The sequence below is a fragment of the Microplitis mediator genome, chromosome 9 (assembly GCF_029852145.1).
Source record: "Microplitis mediator isolate UGA2020A chromosome 9, iyMicMedi2.1, whole genome shotgun sequence".
NCBI classification, from domain to species: domain Eukaryota; kingdom Metazoa; phylum Arthropoda; class Insecta; order Hymenoptera; family Braconidae; genus Microplitis; species Microplitis mediator.
In genome coordinates this window covers 12,179,512-12,206,806 of record NC_079977.1, presented here as the reverse complement: position 1 = coordinate 12,206,806, position 27,295 = coordinate 12,179,512, and positions in this window count along the sequence as shown.

Here is a 27,295-nt window from a genome sequence, read left to right as displayed (position 1 = left end):
GAAACTGTAATAATAATTTTTTTTTTGAGTCAGCAAATATAATTTGAAGAATTTATAGAAAAAATTACAGTGTGAGATTGTAATTGTTAGAATAACATTTAAAATTATAAAATCTATTTGCTATTGAGAGCTAGATAATCTCGAGTTTGAAACTGTAATATTTGTTATGCCTGGATAAAAAAGTAATTTTTACAGTTTCAGATTCGCAGCGCTTTACTACATGCATGCGTTTATATTCTAGGTATATATTGGGAATCTTTCAACCGACGGAGGAAAGAGAAGAGATTTTTGATGCAAGCCGAGATCCAACGATCAATAACATTAATCGATAAGTACCAGTCCTTTAAGTAACTTTCCCCTCCAATGTACATGAGTACTGACGCAAGTACGGGATGGCGTAAAACATTTGAATTTTTTTATTATTGTTGTTTAAACTATAAAAGTCACGACAAAATTTTAGATAATTTCCAGTTTATAATTAATTACTCTATTATTGTCAAACAATTATCTTACCTCAAGACTTCTGGTTAAAAAGTTAAATAAAATAATAAGCACCTATCTTGAAATTTTAGCAATGTATAAATTTCGACTTAAATTAATTTTTCTTGGATAAATTATAAATGTTATGATTAGACTTTTAAATGATTATTAGTTCAAAAATAATCGCCCTATAATTATAATTCAATTATAGTATCTTAGAATTTTAATTTGGAAAGTTAGGAAAAATAATTAGTATCCACTTCAAATTTCAAGCCACGTAGAATTTTAAAATAAATAATTTTTTGTTCAGACAAATTATAAATGACATGATTAAGTTTTTAAATGCATTTAGTTTCAAAATTAATTGCCTTATAATTATACTATAATTATTGTATTCTAGAATTTTGATTTAAAAAGTTAAGAAAGGTAATAAGTGCCTGTTTTCAATCTTAAGCAATGCATAATTTCGATTGAGAAGAATTCTTTTGAGATAAACCATGAATAATAGGATTAAAATTTTTCATGCTTTTCAGTTTAGAACTAATTGTTCAATGATAATATTATAATTATTGCATCGAAGAAATTCGGGTTAAAAAGTTGAGGAAATCAATAAACGCCTATTTTTGAATTCCGACAGCGTAAGAATCTAATTCAAATGATTTTTTTTTAAATAAACTGTAAATAATATGATTAAAATTTTAAATGATTTTGGGTCAAAAATTAATTACCCTATAATTATATCACAGCTATTGTACCACAGAACTTTAAGTTGAAAAGTTGAAAAAAATAATAAGTGTCTGTTTCAGGTTTTAAGCAGTGTAGGATTTTAGAATGAATAAAATTTTTCCAGATGAATTATAAATTACATGATAAAACTTTTAACGCTTTTAGTTTAACATTGTTTGTTGTATAATTATTTTATAATTGTTGTATTTAGAATTTGGGAGGAAAGAGTCAGGAAATATTATAAGTGCCTGTGGTGACATTCGAGGCGGGTAGAATTTAACTTAGGTAATAATTATCTAGCAATTATTTTACCTTCGGGCTTCAATTCAGAAATTTGAGGAAGATAATCAGTCTCGGTTTTGAATTTAGAGCAGGGGGTAAAAATTTAAATAGGAATAAGAAAAAAATAAAAATAAACTATCAATGACAGTTATAACTTTTAAATGATTTTTAGTTCAAATTTATTGTCTTATAATTATACACTAATGGAAAAAATTAAAGGATCAAGAAAAATTTCAAATTTTTGGATGATTTTCAACAGGCCCTAACTTTGAGAGAAATGGTCGTACAAGAAATAAAAAAAAAGGAAATCGTAGCTTGAAATGTCTACTTTTTGGATTAGAACTTCAAAATTTTGCGTCAGCGGTGTTAGAGTAATCTTAGAAAAACCAGCGACAAAAAAATTTCCAAATTTTTAAAATTTTTGTTTTTTGGTCTTCGAGCGTGGAAAAGATTTTTTTGCTTAACCACTATGAGGATCGGATACCTTCATTATTCAGCTTTAATTTCTTTTTTTATGGACCTTGATACGTCCCTTTCTTGCCGAGATATCAGTCTTCAAATGGAAAAGGATCCTTTTGTCTTTGATTATCAATATCTCAGAAGCCAATAATCGCACAAAAAGTTAATGGTGGGTTTCACAAACTTGAAGAAATTCCCTTCAACAATTAGCCATTGCTTTTTCGAAAAAAAACGTTTTTCTTTTTTGGAAATTTAAGCATTGTCTACAATAAAATTGTGGACAAAGCTCCGAAAAATTCGTTTTTTTCATCTTGTTAAAGATTATGAGCTTTTCAGAGCAAAAAACGTGATCCTTTAATCTTTTCGAAAATTTGATCGAGTGAAACAAATAAACGGCTGGTTGGATTGATCTGGCTCTTTGTAGGGTTTTTGTGGACATATTGAACTGTAAAATGCACAGTTAACATTATCGATTTCCACAATATTGTCGTTTCAGCGCTTGATTTTCCAAAAAACCACAAAAAGCCGTTTTTTGTTGCATTTTTAAATTCATGTGACGATAGGAAAAAATTTTTTTTTTGAAAAAGCAATGGCTAATCGTTAGAAGGAATTTATTCAAGTTCGTAAAACCCACCATTAACTTTCTGTGCGGTTATTGGCTTCTGAGATATCGATAATCAATGACAAAAGGATCCTTTTCCATTTGAAGACTGATATCTCGGCGAGAAGTGGACGTATCAAAGTCCATAAAAAAAGAAATTAAAGCTGAATAATGAAGGTATCCGATCCTCATAGTGGTTAAGCTAAAAAAATTTTTTTCCACGCCTGAAGACCAAAAAACAAAAATTTTAAAAATATGAAAATTTTTTTGTCGCTGGTTTTTCTAAGATTACTCTGAAACCGCTGACGCTAAAAAATTTTGAAGTTCTAATCCAAAAAGTAGACACTTCAAGCTACAATTTCCTTTTTTTTATTTCTTGTACGACCATTTCTCTCAAAGTTAGGGCCTGTTGAAAATCACCCAAAAATTTGAAATTTTTCTTGATCCTTTAATTTTTTCCATTAGTGTATTATAACTATTGTATATCAAATTTTGAATTCAAAGTTCAAAGAAATAATGAGCGGCTGCTTCCAGATTTTAAGCAGTGAGAAATTGTAACTCAACCAATTTTCTTATAGTAAACTATGAATGATATGATTGAATTTCTGAATGCTTGTGAACTGGTAATTAATTCTCCTATAATTATCTTATAGTCATTAAATTGTAGGGCTTAGAGTTAAAAAGTTAGGGAATAATGAAAATCACCTGCTTTTGGGTTTCGGGCGACGTAGAACTTTAATTGGGAAATTTTTTTTCAACAAACTATGAATCTTAAGAGTTGAAACGTAGTTGAGGTCCACCCCCTCTAGTAGGGATGAATCAACCGTTCGTTACCCATTTTAATTAAATGGGCCCGTGTCCCTTTTAGCTAGTAAGCTACTTATTTGGTAACTGATCCTGGTGTTACCCGGTTCGTAAGGACCAGACGACCGGTTGGCCTTGAATTTATATATGCCAAATGCATATAAAGGATCGGGAATCGTGTGGCAAGTTATATATAAGTAATATATGAAAAAGAAGGTAGACTACAGGTATTTGCAAAGCAAGCCAAAAAAGTGAGAAGCACAAGAGATTATAAAAGGTATAATAATAGCATTATTATACTTACCTGTAAGTTGTTGGTGCACTGGTGTTGATAAATATGAGCAATAAGTAATTAAGACAATTGTGAGCTCAGTATCACAATTGTCTGGTACAGCTACAAGCAGGTATTGTAGGTGGACATCGCGGAAGGTACGCGCTTCTGTAAGCAGGAATTACAGGATAGGTTGCGGCAGGCACGCGCTTCTACAAGCAGGTATTGTAGGAAAGTATGGTGGCAGGAACACGCTTCCACAAGCAGGTATTGTGGGATATGAGTGCAGCAGGTACACGTTTCTACAAGCAGGTATTGTAGGAAAAAGATGTAGCAGGTATACATCGCTACGGGGTTACCCTCTCCTATAGCAGGTACTATAGGCTAGGATGAGGATACAGCAGGTATGCACCTCTACGGGATTGCCGTCTTCTACAGGCAGGTACTGTAGGCTAGGAAGTGTAGGTAGGTTTACACAAGGATAATCATTGCAGTTAATGATTATATTATTATCTAAGGAAGTACTTAGATACTACTGGATACTCAGGCGTAAACAGGTGGTTAAAAGTTAAAAAGAAAGAGTTAAAAATGAAACTTATTTATTATAAATTCATAGTGGAATTAAAGGTGAGAAAACTATTATAAATCTGAATAATTGTCGGCACGCCGGCCTTCTTATCGATTCACGTCGATGCTCACGCGTCGACGTGGTGCGGATCCCTTCCATTAAAAATGCGAATGGAGAGAGATTATATAATAATAATAATAATAATAATTAATTACTACTTTAGCAGGAAAACCAGATAACATGTGGTAAATACCCTCGGTAACCGTCTATTATCGTAGTATGATGATGAGGTATCTTAAATCTTGTTACACCCCCGGGCCAGACTGGAAGTTACTCGGTGACTTTCAGTCGAGAGCAAGATAAAGAATACCATGATGATAGGCGACTACGCACAATCAATCTATAAAGTAATAGCATAATTAAAGAAATAATCACAAAATTAATAATTAATGATAGTTAACAATAATTTATTATAATAATTAATAATAGTCGGTAGATAAGTATAACTAATACATGATATGCTTAAATAATTATTGTCAGGTAACACTTTTGTGGATTCATCAATATCCTTTTTTTAAAAATAAAAATAAAATAGAAATAGAAATGTTTGTAAATTAAATGTTACCCTTTTTTAATAAACAATCTAGTACGATCTATATTAGTCATTTTCTTGTTTTTTTTAACATTTATATATTCTGTTTTTTTTTTTATATATTATTTTTAAACAGTCTTAAATTTTTATTTTAATAACACGTATATATTTTATATTTATTGATATATTATATATATTTTTTTTCGATAATGCCGGTATTGATACAGATATTCGTTAAGTGGTTAATTGACCAGTGAGGCTGTCATTAACTTCGCGTTCTGAGGTACACACAATTTTTTTTTTTTTTTTTTTTCAAATCAGACTTGAGTAATTAAACGAACGAAATTAAATAAAAATGAAATAATAAAATACTTTTTTTTTTTGAAAGATTGGGTGAAGCCCAGAAAATGAAACGTCGAAAATAATAAACATAATACAAAAGTAAAATAAACTCACTAAACGTCTACCTCAGGTGCGAGGCACTCGATTAGATGCAGGTGATGGTGATTAAAGTGGAAGGATGTCCACGACCCCTCTGTCGTCTCTACTCAGGTTCACCCGAGTTCGGCAGGCTCTGCATTAGAGGTCAAAGTAGGGGTGTTGAGTCTTGCATGACAGACAAAACTCCTTCATCAGCTCAAAACCAGCAGATGATGATGGCAGGTAAGGACATGCGTTGTTGTTATGTCCTACTCGTAGACAGCTGGTGCAATAATCATCTCCGAATTTTGCATTGGAGCACCCTTGGTGGGAATGTTCCTTTCTTTTGCATCGGAGACATCCAGTTGACCCAGGTACAGATGATAACCTGGTTGCAGCAGTCTGAGTTCCCACTATTCTGGTAGCAGGTGGTAATATCTCAACTTTTTGGCATAATGTTCGCCAATAAGTTCTCCAGGTTTCTTCAGATACAGTGTCCCGCAGGTCGTAGTGGCTCTCGTGCACAGATTCTCCGATTTTGATGGTCAGTGGCACGATAAATGGTACTGTCGTAAAGTCTGGTGGCGTTGTGACAGTTGCTGACTTTGGTACTGGCTTGACAAATGATATGTCGCTGATCTCAACCAACTTGCTGTTAGGTTGTTCGTACACAATAGTGCGTCGGTGTTCTCTGGTGACATGGAATCGATATAATAGGTTTGGAGTGGTCGGTATATTGGGACCAACAAATGCAGGTGCCTTGAACACGGGATTGCTCCAATAGTGTCGTGTGTTTGCTTGGTGGGCAGCCTCCTCGGTCATTTTTCTGGGTGATTTGTGCAGATGTTTCACGCTCGATGATAGTACACTTGATGGAGTGTCTCGACCTCAGGTATCGTTCAGGTGGTCAACTCTGTGAAATTAAAAGAATAAATTAATTACTCAAGTACGGCGTGTAGATCTTCTAGGTACTTTTAAATCAGATAATTTATCAGTGCCTATAATTTTGTTATTATTGTCACAAATGGTAGCCATGCTTGACGATATAAATTTATTTATGAAAAATGGACCTTTCCGGGGTGGAACGAGCTTACCAGCGATTCCTTCTGCTTTGCGACTCAGAGTTTTGGATTTGATATATACTTCAGTACCGACAGTTAAGTTAGTTACAGGTCGTACGGATTTTCGCGCGGTGGTTTGCACGTCTTGTGCTTTTAGCATTTTTGATTCGACGAAGTGTCGGAGCTCGTCCAATAAATTAATGAGTTGCTCACGCTCCACAGGTTTAATTATCTCAGGTGTTATGGATATGTTGCGGTGCAGTTCAAGGTATCGACGATCTCTGCCGAAATTAAGGAAGGCAGGACTGCATGCAAGGGAACTGTGGATTGATGTATTATAGGCGTAGGTTAATTCAGGTAGCCACTCATCCCATTTATTGTGTTTGTCAGTCAGGTATGATCGAATCATAATTTTTAGATTTCTATTTATTCTCTCAATTGGATTGGATTGAGGAGAATAAGGTGGAGTAAATTCGTGGGTGGTCTGCGTTAAATTAAAAAATGAAGTTACTTCTTTATTTGTAAATTCAGTGCCATTATCAGAGATAACAACACGTGCAGGTCCCCATCGTCGAAAAATGTCACGTAAAAATTCTACGGCTTTTCTACCGGTCGGTTCGGACGTTGCTCTTAATTCTAAATAACGCGTGTATACGTCACATAACACGAATCGATGTGTTTTACCGTGAGTTGAACGCAGTAGCGGTCCTACTGTGTCAATCGATATGCATTCCCATGGTTCAGTGATAGGTCGGTGACCTTCGGGAATATTAGGTAGATTGGTATCGGGTTTGTGTAAAAGGCAGGTTTTGCAATTATTGACAAAGTCATGTGTGTCTTTGTACATTCCCGGCCAGTAATATTTTAATGTCAGGTGTTCGTACGTTTTATTAGTACCGAGGTGTCCAGATGTAGTCGTGTCATGTACTTCTGTCAATATGTCTTCGCGATTTTCCTCTGGTAGAACAAGTTTCCAGTTCTCAGGCGATTCTTCCAAATAATTGAAGGGTGTTCGGTGTCGATAATAATAGAATTTATCGTCAATTATTTTCCACTGTGGGAGCCAGTTTGGAAATTTTGTCACGTCTTGAATTTTGCGGTTGTACCAGTCGTAGCTGATAGCTCGGTATAGATTACGGTGTTGACAATTTTCAATTTGAATGTTAGCGTCATCGTAAACTCTAGATAATGCGTCCACGGCTTCATTTCCGGTACCTTTGCGGTGAGTCATGGTGATAGGAAAACATAAAAGCTCCATGGCCCATCGCGCTAGTCGTCCGCGAGGATTTTTAATATGTTTTAACCAGGTCAAACTGGCATGGTCAGTGATTACCGTTACGGGATATCCCTCTAAATATCCCCTCAATTTTTTAAGGGTCCACACGACGGCAAGGCATTCACGTTCGGTGGTGGTATAATTAGATTCGTGTTTATTTAATGGTCGCGATATTGCAGTTATTACGTATTCGCGAACTTCACCTTGTTGGGTTAATAGCGCGGCAATACCCGAGTCGCTTGCGTCGGTGTAAAGTAAAAACGGTAAAGTATAGTCAGGTACTGACAAAGTCGGAGCTTCAAGAAGAGCTTGTTTTAATTCTTCAAACGCGAGTTGTTCAGTCTCTGTCCATTGCCAGGGCAGCTTGTCACTTGGCAATTTATTTAACGGGCTTTGTGCCCGAGTAACGTCTTTTAAGTGTCGACGATACCAGTTCACCATCCCCAGGAATCTCCGTAATTGTTTTCGGGTGGTCGGAGTTGGATCTGTGCTGATAGCAGCGGTCTTTTTCGGGTCAGGTGAAACTCCTTTGCGAGAAATAATGAACCCCAAGAATTTTATCGATTCCTGACAAAAGTTACATTTTTCCCGCTTTATGTCAAGTCCGTTTCGTCGAAACGTGTCAAACAGTATTTCGAGTATTATCAGGTGTATATCGAAAGTAGGGGTAACAATTATCCAATCGTTCATATACGATTGAATAAAGTTTTCCCAGTAAGCCGGTAGCGATTTTTGTTGTAAGAGACGTCGAAACGCCTTTTTGACTTCGTCCATTGCAGCTTGGTAGGTCGCGGGGGCAGTTTTTAAGCCTTGCGCCATTTTTACGAACTCGTAAAAACCTTAACCTTCGACTGCAAATGCTGTTAAATGACGGTCTTCTTCGCGTATTAATATTTGATAGTACGCGTTACTACAGTCAATCGTCGATCGATACTCACCCTCGCGTATAACTTCGCGTACAGTATCCATGCGAACCATGGGATATGCAACAAACTTAGTTACCGCGTTCAGCGGGCGAAAATCGATACACATTCGCCAATGTTCCGGTTTGCTTCCGTCAAAAGGTGGTAATCCCGGTAATGACTTCTTCACACCATAACAGGTTGACAGCTCCATTCGCTGGTGCTCGGCCGTATTACCCCGTCTGCCAGCATATTATCGACAATCATATGCATGGCTTGTCGTACGATCGGTGTTCTACGGTAATTTTTAACACGAATAGGTTTTGGGTCGGTCAATTCGATTTTATGCTCGACTTTGGTGATAGTGCCGAGAGTTGCAGTTTTTATCTTTTCAAATTCACGATCAAGGAATTCATTTAATCGGTCTTGTTCCGCATTAATAGTTCGATAAATCAATCCCGGTAATTTAATAGTGGAACTGTGATAAATGTCGTCAGTATGTTTCCATGTCCACGTATGATCAACGGTATTAATTTTAATGTGGTGTCGAGTCATGAACTTTAAACCGATTATTACCTCGTCAGGCATGTCTTCAAAAATTTCAAACCAGTCCTCCATGTCAATTTTATTAATAATAAAATTCAGGTAAACTTTTTCGGTACTGCGTACGATTGAATTGTCCGCGAGTATAAAAGTCGAGTTCTTTTTAGCAATTCCGAATTTTAAAATATTATGAGGAATTAATTCGAGAATTTTTCGCGAGATAAAGTTTTTGTTTGCTCCGGTATCAAATATCGCGATGAATGAATGCGTAGTTAACGTGAAAGTGCAGTTTATTGATCGACTTACTGCGGATGGAGGTGGTGTGATGAGCGCGACCTCTACAGGTGTACTGCTATCAGAGATTTCTGATATGCTGGTGGATTTGTCTGATGTTGATTCATTTCTCAAGGAGCCGATTATGCAGTTCAGGCCGCAGCTTGCAGTGGGTAGACATCCCGAATCATGATTTATGTCTGAATTCGATAAACATCAAATCGGTGAACAAATGTTTTGAGCACTGATTTGGCACCCCATGTCGTCAGTAGAGCAGTCAGATGTATATGGGTCGGTGGAGTAATCGGAACTGATGCTCCCGGATACGAATTTATTATCCTGGGATAAGGTTTGACCGATGTTGTTGCTCGGCGCATCAGTTGTCCCAGGAACTGGTGTAATTGGTTGAAGAGGCGTTAAGGGTGGTAGGTATGCGTTTGCCCCTTCTCGTGTATCGAGCATACCACTTACTCATTTTTTGAGTCACATTCACACTCAGTGACTAGTACTCCCACTTTTCCGCATTTTATGCATATATCGACTCTTGGATTGGTGCAATCGTGTATAGCATGCGAGCCCTTCTCTCCACAGTTTTCGCATATATAGTTTTGCGAGATAGGAGAGTTATTTTCCCCTCTAAGGGTCTCCTTAGGTGATCGAGATCTGCGTGGGGTGCTGTTGAGTCGATCCTTGAATTGGACTCATCTTGGTATTTTGTTTTTTTCAGGTGGAGTGAAGTATTGTGATAATCTACCAATACTTTCTTTTTGAGAATCTGAATTTTCTGATGATGATTCATCTTCGTGTATTCTCCTGGTGTATTTAGCAGACTTCTTGGACTCTGCTGCTGCTTTGGCTCTTTGAGAAAGTCTTTGTAATGCGGTTCTAACAGCTAAATTTAATTGTGAGTAAGTCTTGGTGTATGGTGCCAAAGAGTCGAGTTGTGCCTGTATGTCGTACGCTAGTCTTGCTCTTAATACTAGCACTTGGTCTTCCTCAGATGGTGCCTTGGCCATCTCTTGGTACTTCATCATGGCTTCTTTGATGAATGTTTTAGGATCTTCGCGGTGTTGTTGATACGTGGTCATAATTTCTTGATTTATATCTAAATCAGTTTTACCCAATGTGAAGTATTCGGTTTAAGATTTAGCGAAATCTTCCCAACAGTGCCATAAATGCTGGTACTGTCTTACCCAGTACCCCTCAGCTTGGTACATGGCGGTTTTGGCGAGTGTGAGGTGTTCTGATTCGGTCAGCCCCATCTCTCTCCCGAAATCAGTTAGAGCTCGCAGGTATTCCCGGGCTTTCAAATTTGAGCTGAGGTAGGTCAGTCCCTGTTGTCTCAATGTAGCTTCGGCAGCGGCTACATTTTTAGCGAAATTCCTTTGATTATTATATTCCGTCCCGTGCGCTGATTGGTTGACTGTCATATGTGGGCAGTCAGTTTGCGGTTGTTGGTGGTAACTGGAGTTCGCGTTTGGTACGATAGCGCGAGGGGAATTTGTTAGTGGTGGAGGACTTTGTACATGAGAAGTAGGTCGAGAGTTACATGCGTTAGCAATTTCTCGAATTATTTCTGCAGTCATGTCTGCAGGATTAACGTTTATATCAGGTAGTCTGTCTGTGTTCATTTCTTCGAGTAATCGAAAATCTTCTAGTCCCAAGTCTCCACGAGTACGCGCTCTTTTTAACATGTAGGTGGTACAACGAGCATATACGGCGACGGTTTGGTTGGTCTCGCTTTGGTTATTATTTAATTGGGTCAGGTTTCACTGGGCATCATCCATATTTTTTTGTAGTTGCCTTATTTGTCTTTGCGAGTCATGATGGCCCCTTATACATTTGTCTATTTGTAAACTTAGTTGGCGTATGATAGCGTCATTCGATAGGAATAGACTGTCAATTATTGTTGTCAAGTTGTTCAGGTCAAATGGCGAGGGTATTGACGACGACAAAGTACGCTGATCGCGCCCGTTTGGTGTTACTTGACCGGGGTCACCTTCGATTACTTGAACATTAGCGTTGATAGAGTTTGAGGATTCTCAGAGTCGTCTTCGGTGTTATAAAGATCGTTAAGACCCTCATGCATCGCGTTGAGGTGATTTTGTCGGTGCCCCATATTCGTAAGTAGGTCACGCGGTGCTCAGTCAGTGATAAGTTACGAGATTTTGATTTTGATTTATGTTTTATCACGTTATATTTTATTATCAATACACCGGTCGGATTTATTTATTTAGTTGTTGTAAATAATGTTAAATGGGTCGTCCAGTTGCATTTGTTATTCTGGTCACGAAGTATTAAGTATTATTGTCAATTAAAATTATACGTTTTAATTGCACGTGTATTTTCCCGCGGTATGAATTTTATTTTCCGTGTGCTGTTATCTCAGTAATAGCTGAATAGAAGTTGATATTTATTTTATTTTCTTTTTATCAAACAATGAAATATAAAGTTCAGCTACCATTCATGTGTTGATAGATAAATAGTTTGGATACTTACAGGTTGTGAATAGGTTATTTTATGTTTGTATATTTTCAAATATATATTTTTTTCCAAACAATAATTTTTTATGTTTAAATAATATTCAGGTATTAAGTAAGGATTCCAGGTTATATGATCTGTTAAATTAAATAAACAAATTAGATAAATAGTAGGTTAGACCCACGTGGTGAATACAATAATTGTTACCTGGTAATAATAAATTATCATCAGAAGGATTATAATATTCAATTATTTTGTATAATAATTATTGTTGATACTTTAGTATTATTATTGAACGTATGAACTTATTAATCTTTAATTATTTATTTCAATAAATAGAACGCAATTGTTAGCGTGGTTGTATGCCGGTAAAATACGTTAGATATGCTATAGCGTGTAGAGTAGTCTATATAGCTATAGTATCGATTTATCGCAGTTCGAGTTGGTATGTTAAAGCATTGGGTGAATACTTATACTTTTCGTGAGTATAAGTGGACACAGGGGAAGCGGGAGGTTGTGATTGGCGCGCTGTCTGTAGAGCATGCGCGCTTGCAATTATACTTTACTTTTGCTTTCGCTGGGGTCACTATACTTTGAAGCGACCATGCTGTTGTTGTCTTGGCGTATGTATGTGTTCGGAAAATATTCACGTACGCTGAGCCGGGCCGCAAAAAGGATCCCTGTTACAGAGTTGCTCTGGTTATTAACTTCCGTTTCCGGTACAACATTTCCTTTTAGTCAATGGCGGTTTTTCTGGTAATCTGTAAGATATCGAAAACAGCACTTAATATGTTCACTACCTTTTTTTTTAGGTTTTATGTTGAATTTATGATTTTAACTATAAATGTTTTAAATCTGATATTTATATTTTGTTATTTTTATATTTTTGTTTTATTATTTGGTGCTCATTTTTTTACTGAGTAATAAAATATTTTATGATATATTTTTTCGTTATCTCCGGTTATTATCTCTCAAAGATTTTTACAGGTACTTTGAGGTAGTTACTAGATAATATCAGATTTTATTTATTACTTGTATGTTTTTTTTTAAGTCGTAAATGTGAATTTAATATTTTCCTGGAGTAATTAAATATTGCTCCAGTTTTGTTTCTCGACTCTCCTTTTTCCAAAGGGATTATTTTAGTCGGTCGTTATTATATCTATTCAAATAGCGACTGGGTGGTTATTTGAATAAATATAAGAAGGAATGCAAAATTATACAGCGTGGATCGATACAGGTGTTCCTGAGAGTTATCCCAGTTCACGAATTTAAATATATATTTTATTCGTACTTACGGTTATAACAGTAAAACCAGGTCACAAAAGTTTATAAACGTTGTATATTTGTTGATATATTAATACTACGAAGAGTTCATTGTAATTATAGAGAACGAGTAAAATTATGATAGACAGGTGCTTTAAGTACGATATGTACTGTATGGCGTCAGGTCAGAATATGAGGTGGTAGCAGCGATGCGCTTGATCTGTGCTAATGACGTCACGTCAGGTGAAAAACGGGGGGTCAGTCTATAGTCTGTCAATTATAATTTTTCTAGTGATTTAATAGACCAAATTATATTAAACGGTTCTCAACTTCTGTTTTATGTAATTCGCAGAATTTTATCTGTTAGAATTATATTCTTATGCTTTAACATTTGTTTATTTTTATTTGTTATAAACTTTAGTAAAGGTTGCGTCAAGTACGTAAATTCGTGGTTTTTCAGAGATTTGATTCACATGCTGGTGGCATAGTTCATTAATTAGTCATCTGGTCTCTGTTGCATGATAACGAACTCCACGCCACTGCACGCTATCGAAACTTCTTGACGCTTCCCGCGCGTTTTTCACTTGCTTCTAATTAATTACTTTATTTAATTTATAACCGCTTTGATCTTTACAATGGGATACCCGCGTTATCTGGGCCCATAACCTGATGATAAGGACGGTCAGGTTATCAACAAATAAGATATTAGTATTCGTGGTTATTACGTTAAGTATATTACAGGTATATTACAATATATATGGTTACAAGACACACGTCCGTTAAGGATGGTGTACTGGTCAGAACCAACTACTATACATGGATTGGCAATGGTCATTAGTATAGCTAATACATTCTGGTAACTTCAGGAACATACTAGCACTATGAACCTTGCCCCTCAACAGTTTTCTTAGGTAGTAAATACGCATACACGTAAATTGTGAGTAGCACACTTTTAAATAAAAAAAAAAATAGATTTTTCTAGAAAAATGATGAAATGATCAATTTTTGTTAGAATTTTTATTTAAGAGAAACCACCGTTAAATTTCGAACCGAAAGGTAGGGTTTTATTAATAATTGGAAAAACCAATTTTGCGCAAGCAATAGTTTCATTGAACTAGGTCAGGAATATTGTAAGGAGTACAACAAAGATACTTACCTGTAAAATACACTCTAAGTAGGAATAAAATAACGTCGGGGGTGGATGAAAAAAATTTTGGTAGTTGTAACAATTAAATCAGGGCATTGAATCAGAGGGATTGATTCCAATAAGTAAAGAGAAACCAGGTTCGCGGGGACTTCAAATTTTGTTTTCTCCCTCTCTTCGTTTTCCCCCTTCCCTCTTGCCCTTTCCAAAGTTATTTAAAGAGCATTTGAATGAGGAAAACGGGGTAATGAATTTTAAGATAGATAAGATAATACAATAGAATATGAGATAAATAATATAATATAATAAAATCAAGTTATAAATAAAATTTTAGATAATAGGATGAATCAATGGAATTATGCACAGTCGCAATTAATGATAATAATTAGCTTCGCTAGATAACAGAGGGTGAAAATGATAAGTTAATAATAAATTAATTTTGACAAGTATATATGTTGAGACAAATCGCTTTTTGTGTTCGCGATTTTTACCAGCAGCCACCAGAATTCGCGGGTTGAACCCTGGCTTAGGCTGGCCTCTAACAAATTTTATTTTTATGCTGAACAGAGCAGTGGGAAGGCTTATCAACTTACCTCACGGCTGATAATTTTTATGCTGCTTTCTTACAGCTAACTTACTTATTATTTCTAACTTAATTAATAATAATTTATGGTATTAAATAATCTCACCAGTATATTAAAATAGGGATAGAATAAGGTGATGAATAAAATAGGGAATTTATTAGGATAATGTGCAAGTTTATTGCCAATTATAATAAATTCAATTACTTACAATAACGGTTCACGCAGAATACAAGAATAGTGGTCCTGGCTGGCACGCAGGATACGCAGTAGTGACCACGTGGAATGAATCCTTATCACACACTGATTTTATTATTTATTTTAATTTTACTACCGCGAATATGTTGCCGGTAACGTATAATACTTTCAATGTATTTAAATTTAATTATAATTAATAACTAGTAAACAATACAAAAGACACTATTTTGCAAGTTAATTGCCAGGAAATATGCGTTTTACAGAATATAAATTACGTTAATATCGCAAGTATAATAATTGGTATTAAATAATAGAAAACGTCTAAACGTTAACGGATCCAGGATCGAAGTGGTGACCGATAATTTTTGGGCATAAGGGCTCGCCTCCTGACTGTCCCCACCTCTTCCTAACAGGCATGCGTCAACGTAACGAATTGTCATGTGACCACGGCACTATGACATCAACGTCAGACGGCAACAAGACGGATCAAAGCGGGAACCACAAGGCTGAGAGTGACGAAAGACAATTCACATTGTCTCAATGTGAATCGCTAAGTATTGTAGATTTTTGCTAAGTCACAAAAGATTTGTTTAAATACAGGACGGAGCGCAAGAATAAAATGGTACTGCTTGCAATAATTCTGTTGGCTCAACCCCTACAAGCACTATTGGGGTACGATTGCGGGTGCATATCTATGAACGTCACTACCATATCAGCAAATAAGGTGGGCGAGTGTAACATACCGTTGAAGAATCCAGAGGAAAAGCCGGTATCGCTTCAGTTACTTCAGTTAGCAGAATTTAGTAACACGGAAGTGTTTGAATGTCGGGTAGAAATAAATCAGGTGATAACATATTGTGGAGATTGGTATCATGCATTCGTAGTGGCAAATGGAAGAAGAGAATATATTTATGAATTAGAATACAGACAATGCAAAAGGTTACATGAGACTGGCAGCTTGAAATTGGGTTATAATGCAGAATTGGAGGGATTAACAAGAAACGCAACACATTATCGAACAATTATGCTGGCAGGAACTACTACGGTGGATGGAAAATGTGCGGGAACACAATATAGTGACCCGTTTGGTACTTGGAGTCAAGTGATTGTGGAAGCGACCGTTAGAGTAACAGTTAGGAACTATTTTGCCACAGTGAAACGTGCAAGCAATAAGGTAGTTCTTAGCAGTGGAGCAAAATACGACTGGGCTGAAGGAGGGTGCATAGATCAAACAGGAGGTAATACATTTTGGGAGGTCATAAGGGAGGAACCATGTCAAACAGCGAGTCACACAATTTTGTACGAGGGACCTGGCACGCTATTGTCTGGAGAAAAAGGAGAACCAGAAATTTATACGATCAATACAGAGGATATAACATTTGCCCTAGCGAAGAAAATGGAGAAGAAAATATGTGGTTACACCTCAATACAAACGGAACATCCCAAACTATTAATTAAGGTACTCAAACAAGGTGAAGAAACAGCGAAAGTAAAATCAATCTCAACGCAAGACCTTGACATATCTGCTTACATAAATTCAAAATTTGTGTATGTAGAAAAACACATTAAACGACAAATGAGATCTTTTTACAGAGATTGTAACGAGGTTGACGACACCTCATTATCATACCATGATAATAGACGGTTACCGAGTTCGTGTACCAGATGTTATCTGATTTACCTGTCGACATATTGATCGATTATTATTATTATTTCATAATCCCTCTCCATTTGTGTTTTAAATGGAAGGGATGCGCACTACGTCGGCGCGTAAGCACCGACGTGAATCTATAGAAAGGCCTGCGCGCCGATTATTACTCAGCTTTATACATATCAGTCTCATACTTTCACTTTCATTATGAATTTATAATAAATACAGTTTTATATTTTAGCTTCTATCTTTTAACTTTTAAACACCCGTTTACGACTAAGTATCCGGTATCATCTAAGAACTCCCTTAGATGACAATCATGAACTATTATGATTCCCTTCGTGTAAACCTGCCTACACTTTATTCTAGCCTACAGTACCTGCCTGTAGAAGACGGCAACCCCGTAAAGGTGCACATCTACTGTATCCTCATCCTCGCCTATAGTACCTGCCTATAGAAGACGATAACCCCGTAGCGATGTATACCTGCAACATCTTTTTCCTACAATACCTGCTTGTAGAGGTGCATACCTGCTGCACTCCTTTTCCACAATACCTGCTTGTGGAAGCGTGTACCTGCCACGACATTATCCTACAATACCTGCTTGCTGAAGCGCGTACTTGCCGCGATGTCCACCTACAATACCTGCTTGTAGCTGTACCAAACAATTGTGATACTGAGCTCACAATTGTCTTACTTATTATCTGTTATATTTATCAGCACTAGTGAATCAACAACTCACAAGTAAGTATAATAATCATACTATTATTATGGCTTTTACAACCTCTTGTGCTCATTATTCTTTTGGCTTACTATAAATATACCTGTAGTCTATCCTCTTTTCATATATTACTAATATATAACTTTGCCCTACGACTCCCGATCCTTTATTGCATTTCATATTTATAAATTCAAGGTCAAACGGTCGTCTGGTCCCTACGAACCGGGTAATACCAGGATCAATTACCAAATAAGTAGCCTACTGGCTAAAAAGGACACAGGCCCATTAAATTAAAATGGGTAACAGATGGCTGATTCACCCCTACTAGAGGGGGTGGACCTCAACTTCGTTTCAAGATATATTAACACGTGCGAGGTTGAACGGCAAGTAATATTAAATGCGCTGATGTTGTCAGGACTAAAACCAGAGGAATTCGCTTATGCGATAATGAAAGGACCAGGATACTACGCAACAGTTGCAGGAAAAATTATTTACCTAATCAAATGCATACCGGTAGATGTCCAGTTAAGAAAAGTGGAAGAATGTTATCAGGAGTTACCGGTGACTTATCAAAATCAGAGTTAGTTTGTCACGGCTAGATCAAGAATGTTGACTAGGCAAGGTACTATTGTAGATTGCAACCAGTTACTATCGGTCAGATATGAAGTAGATGGGGCATGGATTGTTATGAAACCGGGATTTAAAGATATCCAATAACAACAAATGTTAAAACCAACGACTATACCAACTTGGGATTATGAGGATACAAGATATTTGGTGACAAGTGGGATATATACGGAAAGGGATGTAGAAAAATTGAGGAATAGAATAATGCTGCCGGTAAAAACTCCAGCTTTGGTTAATACCATAATGAGAGGGGCGACAGGCCGCACTATTGTTGGTAGCACGGGAATATCAATGACGCAGTTCATGGATGAGTCAGTTATTGAAAATTATGCAAAAAAGCAATGGCATAAATTTTAGAGATGATTTTTAATATTCGGAACGGCGAGCGCAGGCTTAAGTGGCATAATGATAAGTGTAAAAATGTTGAAAATAATAATCGACACAGTAGTGCATGGGTATATTTTACATCGAGCATACAGCTGGAGTTTATATTTAGTAGGCGCAATTTTATCGTCAGTAACACATTTATTGTTACAGTTGGCGGAAGAACCGTTAAAACGCAAGAAGAAGAAGAAATCAAGGGAACGTAAAAATAGAGGAAAGCCGGTTTCAGAAACCGGAAATTAAGATGAGCGCGAAAAAAACGAGAGGGAAATTAGTTAAAAGACCGGTAATTTTGTTTTGAAAAATTTGTTTTTCTCTCTCTTGGAAAAAAAACAAAAAAAATAAGGAGGGAAAGGTGATTATGATTTTAAAATTGAGAATTAAATGGTTGCAGTGCCACGATGAGGACGGGAGAAGGGACTACAGGAAGGATGATAAGATTGGACAACAGACGGGGATTGTATTCAGAGGATATCGGGGAATACAGGGTTTTGTCACATGAGTGGAAAATAATAACATTCATAGATATGTATGAGGCAGATGCTGAGACGGATCGGTTAGTGAAGGAATTGGACAAATTAAGGGAGCATGTCAAGAGTGAGGAGGGCCTTATGGAATTGGAAAAACGAGTTAACCTAATAAAAACCCGGGTAGAAGAAAGTAGTCATTGGTGTAGGCAGAGAGCAGCGGAATCAACGCCCGATTTAATGGGTTATTATGAGAAAATATTCAATTTTGTGCAAAATAATAATAGTTTAGTAAGGACAGGGGATAACGAGGTCATACTCAGACTCCAAAAGGAATTCAGGATTGAAAAAGGAAATGAAGAAGACAAGGTGGATTTGGATCAGTTTGAGGGGGAGCTAGAAGTCTGCGAGTCCGTTAGTAAAAGAGTTTTTTCGCCTCCTTTATGGTAACTGAAGGCCAGATTTTCAATGGGATATTGTCGGTGTTAGATTTTCAGCGGGCCATTGGCGTTATTTTGGAAGACAGTAAAGGGATGGAACTTCCTACTGGAACGGATTTAGATAGGATAAGAACATTGCTGGCGATCATAGATGCAGAGGTACAAGTTTATAATCAAAGAATTATATACATATGGAGGGTGCCGCTTATGTTAAGAACAAAATATAGACTGATCAAACACTATTAATTTTCCACCATGCTATCAACAGCATCGATGTATGGGATGATCATAATGCCGACTACACCAGATACTGCCATAAAGGAAGGTGAATATATATCACTTACAAGGGACGACATCGAAAGGAGTAAGGTAATCGGTGATCGATTCTTTGGAGTTAGTAGAGTTGTCGCACATGAGTTGAAAAGTGAAAAGGGTTGCGAAGCAAGGTTGTATGAAGGGAAAAAAAAGTTGGAAACGACATTTTGGATGAAGTTACATAATATGAATGCCTGGCTGTTTGTTGCCATGGGCGATGAAATTTTAAAAATTGGTTGCGCCGGAAATAAGACCGAGGAAATGACCGTGAACGGAACGGGAGTTACGTGGATGCGGGAAGAGTGTGAGGGAGTGACAAGTGAAACATTTTTAACTCCAACCCAAGGAGTACACGTCGTGGCAAAAATTATGGATAGAGAGTTGGGCTGGCCAAAGATTAGGGAAGAGTTGGAAAAGATCCTGGAAAGAACACATATTGCCCTGGATAAACTAATGGCCGCGGTGAGACAAATACAAGGTGATGGAGCCACTGTGGAAGAAGGAGGTGTCAGATAAGCAGAAGTGCGACAGGAGCTGCACCAGATGGTGGAAATTGAAGGAATACGAGTTGAAATTGTGGGGATCAAGACCTTGGCCAAGTATTTCTGTATTGGACTAGGTGTCGTAATATTTTTCATTTTGTGTGGATTGTGCTCAAGGCTATGCATAAAACGGGAAATTCGAGCGAAAAATGAGAGACAAGCAGAAGAAGGAAAAATCACAACGATAAAAGAGCCAAGGATAAGTACAGAACAAAGATCTCGGGTGGAAAAGAAAAAACAGACGGAAGACAAGAGAGCGACACCTATAGAAGATCTTAAGATGGAACCAGTTCAGCAAAAGGATAAGATGTTAGGTATTCTGATGCCGCTGCCAAAATCGAAACGGACAAAAAGGGAAAAGGAAGTAGATATACCCCGATTGAAGGAAGGACACAGCGCTATCGGAAATGACGAGGCACAGGAACAAGCGGGGGTATCATATGCGGATTTGGAGATGATGCAGTTAACGCAGCTTCCTCATCACAACAGCGAATCAGGAGGTTCGACCAGAGCTACTACTGCCTGTCGAAGTATTTGGCATTATAAGAACTTGAGATTGTAGAGAAGTTCGCCATCAGCAACCTATCTGTTCCTTATTCCCTTTCCCAACCTATTCGTTTTGTTGCAGGCACGTCACACAAGGGAGATGCAGCCAGCATGATGGGTCGTTCAAGTCTATTAGATTTCAGGATCACGAAGACTGGGGTCGATGAAGCCGAATTACAACGTGCAAGGCAGTGGAATGCAGATTACAATTTTTTTTATTATTAATTATCAATCGTTAATATTCTCTTGTGTATTGTTCTTTCAACAAATATTCTATTTTCCTTAGTATGTAGAGAGTCTCTTCAGGGAAACATAAGCTTATGTTAATATATTTGCATATAATCCGAATGGCATCCTAAGATATACAGTAATTATTTTATTTTTTTTTTGTTTGAGTATTATATTTTTTTTTTTAACAGATATGCAACATGTATACTGTTGTGCAGCTGAAAATTAACCTGCGCTTCAACTGGTCAGGAAGGAGAATCGTGATCTCGGGTGATATCAGGGAGTTTACATGCAACTTACCCTGTGAATATGATTGTCCCTTTTACCATTCGGGAAAATGGCTTTCTTTTTCGAGCCGGGGAACGTGTGACGGGTGAGCTGACATCCATCCGTCTAATACTAATTAACAAACAATAGATAGATATATCTTAGTTCAGAAGCAAAACATTTTATTGTACTTTCATTAGGCACTGTACAGCTGCACATAAATATCGCATTACATTAGTTGTATTAAGCCTTACTTTTATAAAGACAATGCGACGAGCAGATGTTTCGCGTCGTCAGCAGTTTTGAACGTGGGAAAAAAAGAGTTCCGTTGGAGACTGCTAAGGGATATTTTCTTATGCAGCAGGAAAAGAGTTCTCATGGGAAATGGCGGAGTGATATTTTGGAAGCAGAGGATGCAATTGCAGAAAAAGAGTTAGTTACCGTAGTTAAGCTGATTAGAATAGTCGTCTGCTCGCGCATAAATATTATATCTCCTTCATTTTACCGCTTTTATTCCAGATCACTATAAGAATACGTTTAATGTCGCAATTATTGAATGAAAACATTGTATTAGTATCCGATTCATTTATGCTATCTTAGATTCGTAAAAGAGACTTTCAGGGCTTTTTCTGGGTACTCCCATATTTTGGGGACGCCCAATAAACAAATATCCACATAATTCACATATAGTCATTCCTGCACTGAGCGACCCATACCTTTTATAACATCCTATTTAATTTCTAGAGACGCTGAGCTAGACACGGTAAGATCGGTTCCGCAGTAAGAATATTAAGGTGTAAGCTCACACGTAACAATCCAATTGGTTTTGTTTTTCATATTTTTCAATATAATCTAAAATTCTAATTAAATCTTCCCTATCAATCAAACTATTACTAAACTAATTGCAAGCTATTTATTAAAGTAAAAATACTAGGAATAATTTTGTAGATCTCAAAAAAACTTTTGGCACTATGGGAACTAACGATAAAAATTAATTATTTTATTGACACATCCTACTATACAAACATACATATATACCAACTAAATAAGATTAATAACTGAATTTATCAAATTATGATATTAGTTATACTATAATTTCGAACAATTTTGTATTGTTTTATAGATACTTTTTAATTCTACCTCACGTGGGTCTGAATGGAGCAAGCAAGAATTCAAATAAAATTGAAAAAAATGGATGAATATGTACGAAGCGAAATTTCTGACTTGAGGAAGACATCCAAACAACAAACTTCTCAAGAAATGACAACTAAAAAAAAAATTAACAACATTGACGGGTCCGACAAAGATAATGAAGAAGAAAGTGAAGAGGAGAGTGAGGAATATGAAGAAGGAAATGAGGAAGAGAATGAAGAGGAGAAGGAAAAAGAGGATGGAAAAAAGCATGATGAAGAGAAAAAAAAATGATGGAGAAGTGATTGACAAAGAAATTTAACAGGAAAAATAAAATCAACTTGATGAAAAAATAATTTATAAACATAGACTAATGTTATTCGTAAGTTTCATTAAGGGGTTATATCCACTTGTGATTTTCAAAAAATCGATTTTTTTTTTCATTTTTTGAATGTACATTTATTCAAGAATATTCTCAGAAAATTTCAAATTGACCTGACAATTAATTTCGGAGATATGAGCGTATTAGTAAGGACGTCTCCGAGCGTTCGAAAGTAGGCGGAGCGCGAGCCGGAGTAGAAGCTGTTTCTCGTAGCCGCTATACTTTAGTTCTCGACTTATATTGTGTAAGGGACCCTAAAATAATAATACGAAAGGTCTAGTTTATATCTGAAACCTATGTTGAGGAATTTTAAGTTAAAAATATGTGAATTCATCAGTTAAAAGTGATCTTCCACGTAGACAAGTTGTGTTTGTGCTCAGTTTATGTATTTCTCAGGGTGTAAAGTTTAATTAATTCAAGTAAAATTAAAAAAAATTATCACTTAGACCCAATGCTCATTCTTACGCGAGTAAAGAGGACGCAGAGCGCATCTCAATTTCGGACGCGAGCGCAAGGGTCGACGCGCGAGGGGAGAATGGCTCGTAGACAACAACAATTAAACATTTTGGAGGCAAACAACGAAGCAGAGGGTTCCTCTTATGGTGCTGGAATAAATGACACGATGTAAGTTGAAAAAAAAAATTTTAATTGAGTGTAAATCGTTCCTGAAACTTTAAACGCGTTTATCTCAAAACCGTGTTTTTAGAGTCGGTGAGCAAAATTTCTCCGAAACCGCTTAACCGATCGGTTTGAAATTTTCACACGGCTTACTCAGATATATTTTTCAGGTAATGATCGAAGGAATAAGGTTTTAGACAATAATTTCGATTTATTAAGCCACTTTGAAGTGAAAAATTTTCATGAAAAACTGAATTTTTTTTTGAACAGCCGCTATTTTGTCAGAAATCAAAATTTTGACTAGACCTTCGATCATTACCTGTATTTATTTATAACAAAACTAAATATTTTTGGTTTTTGGTTTTCAGATAATTTGGACCAGAGATATCTTGCTCACCGTCAAGCACCTTTTTTTGGAGGTCTCTCCGCAGATCATCTACAGGAACTAGGGGATCCAATATTTTTTTAGATAAACCACTGATTGTTAAAGTACATTAAATTCTGTTTAAGTACATTTTTTCCATTAATGTATAAAATAAAATTCCTCTTTGAAAAAATTCACAAAAAAAAAACGCGTTTTTTCTGCCTCGCAAGTGGATATAACCCCTTAATTAAAAAATATGTTTTTACCTACGTAATGTTTGAAGATTTTCCATAAAGAAAAATTAATATATCTAGAAGCCTATTAATGTTGAATGATATTTTTTAACCGCATGAAACAATAAGACAAACAATTCCCGTATTAATCCTCATAGTAACATTGCAGTTGATTACTCATACGTTCTCGTATAATACTAAGTCAAAAATGCCTTTCAATCTTGATGAATTCATTTCAAATCGCTTAAAATGATATGAAGATTAAGGATTTCCATATAAAACCTCATAGCAAAATTGCAGTCGATTATTCATTAGGATGGGCCGAAAATCCGCTTTTTTTAAATTTTCATTATTGATACCAAAAATATTTTTCCTCGTACAAAAAAAAAATTGTTCGGAAATCAAAAAAAGTTTCAGGTCGATATCTTAGGCTCGCCAAATCCCGCTCAAGTTGAAAGTTGTTTAAATTTTTTTTTCCAACACATTTTAATCGGAAATTTAATTCTCTACTCCAAACGTCCTATAATAAAATTATGTAAAGTTGATAGTCACTCAGATAATCGCAATTTTGCTCTAAAAATTGAAATTTTTTAAGATAGTATTACTTTTTCAGGGTAAAAAACAAATTTTATCATAAAAATTCCGTAGGAAATTCAATTTTCTACAAAACAGACCTAATAAAAATTTATTTAAAGTTGATAGTTACAAAGATAATAGCAATTCTTGGTGAAAACTACCAAATAACGAGAAATGTGACTATCTAAACATAAAACTGCCAGTTTCCGAATAACTATAAATTTCAAGTTTTCACCAGAAGTCCAATTTTGTAAGAAATCTGATTTTCCATGAAATTTATATGATAAAATTTATATTTTGCCCTGAGAAAGCGATAATATCTTGAAAAATTATATTTTTTAGAACAAAACTGCAATTATCTCAGTAACTATCAACTTTACGTAATTTTATTATAGGACTTATTATGTTAAAAATTCAATTTCCGATCAAAATAAGTTGGAAAAAAATTTTTAAACAACTTTTAACTTTAGCGAGATTTGGCGGGCCTAAGATATCGACCTAAAATTTTTTTTGTTTTTCGAAAAATTTTTTTTTTTGTACAAAGAAAAATATTTTTGGTATTAATAATGGAAATTGAAAAAAAGCGTATTTTCGGCCCACCCTGTTATTCATATGTTGACATTCAATTATAAGACGAAAATCGTTTTCAACTTGATTAGTTCATTCAAAATCGCTTGATATGATATGAAAATCAACTATTCCCCCATAAATCCTTACAAGGACATTGCAGTTAATTAATCATACATTCTCATACGATTATCAAACGAAAATCCTTTTCATTCCCATAAATTTTTTCAAATCACTTAAAATTATATAAAGATCTACTATTTCAACATAAAACCTCATAGGAAAATCGCAGTCGATTATTCATACGTCTCATCTAATTATAAGTCAAAAATTATTTTTCAATCGCATAAATAAATTCAAAATCGCTTGAAAAAACACAAAGATCTACTATTTCCACATGAAAACTCATAGGAAAATCGCAGTCGATTATTAATACTTTCTCATATAATGATAAGACGAAAATCACTTTGAATCGCATAAATTTATTCAAAATTGCTCAAAATGATGCAAAGATAAAGTATTTGTACATAAAACCTCACAGGGAAATCGCAGTTGATTATTCATACGTTCTTCATTTAATTATAAGACAAAAACAGCTTTCCATCGCATAAATTTATTCAAAATCGCTTGAAATGACATGAGAATCTACTATGTCCACATAAAACCTTATAGAAACATTGCAGTTAATTAATTGAACGTTCCCATATAAGTATAAGTCAAAAATCCTTTTCAATCACATAAATTAATAAGATTGAATGAAAATTTCGTCTTATAATTAAATCAGAACGTATGATTAAGTAACTACAATCTTCCTATGAAGTTTTATGTGGAAATAGTTGATCTCTATATCATTTCAAACGATTTTGAATGAATTTATAAGATTACACGGTGTTTTCGTCTCATAATTTAATGAGATTGTATGATAAATTACCTGCAATGTTTCTATAAGGTTTTAATGGAAATACGTAATCGATGATTTATCCGTTTTCATTTAATTATAAAACGAAAATCCTTTTCAATTTTATAAATTCATTCGAAATCGCTCAGGATTATATAAGATGGCTACTTTCATATAAAACCTCATAGGAACATAGCAGTTAATTTATTATACGTTCTCATATAATTATAAAACGAAAATCCCTTTCATTTGCATAGATTTATTCAAAATCGCTTGAAATTATCTGAAGATCTACTATTTCCACATAAAACTTTATAGGAAAATGCCAGTCGATTATTTATACGTTTTCATATAATTATAAGACGAAAATTCTTTTTCAATCTTATAAATTCATTCAAAATCTCTTGAAATCATATAAGATGACTACTTCCATAATAAAACCTCATAGGAACATTGCAGTTAATTTATTATACGTTCTCAAATAATTATAAGACAAAAATCCCTTTCAATCTTATGAATTCATTCAAAACTGCTGGAAAAAATCCAAATATCTACTATTTCCACATAAAAGCTCATAGGAACATTGCAGTTGATTTATTATACGTTCTCATATAATTACCAAACGAAAATCCCTTTCATTCCCATAAATTCATTCAAAATCGCTGAAAAACATATAAAATGACTACTTTCATATCAAACTCCATAGGAACATTGTAGTTAATTTATTGTACATTCTCATATAATGATAAAACGAAAATCCCTCTCATTCGCATAAATTCAGTCAAAATCACTTTAAATTATATAAAGATCTACTATTTCCACATAAAACGTTATAGGAAAATTCCAGTCGATTATTCATACGTTCTCATATAATTATAAGACGAAAATCCCCTTCAATCTTATAAATTCATTCAAAACTGCTGGAAAAAATACAAAGATCTACTATTTCCACATAAAAGCTCATAGGAACAATGCAGTTGATTTATTATACGTTCTCATATAATTATCAAACGAAAATCCCTTTCATTCCCATAAATTCATTCAAAATCGCTTAAAATTATCTAAAGATCTACTATTTCCACATAAAACCTCATAGGAAAATCGCAGTCGATTATTCATAAGACTCATCTAATTATAAGACAAAAACCCTTTTCAATCGCATAAATTAATTCAAAATTGCTTGAAAAAATACAAAGATCAACTATTTCCACATAAAACCTCATAGGAAAATCGCAGTCGTTTATTAATACTTTTTCATTTCATTATAAGACAAAAATCCCATTCAATCGCATAAATTTATTCAAAATCGCGTGAAATGATAGACTGCTCTACTAATGATTTCATGTCTCATAAAATATCATAAACATAAAAAACATTTTAAATTTCTCATAAAAATTTCATCAGACTTTATGA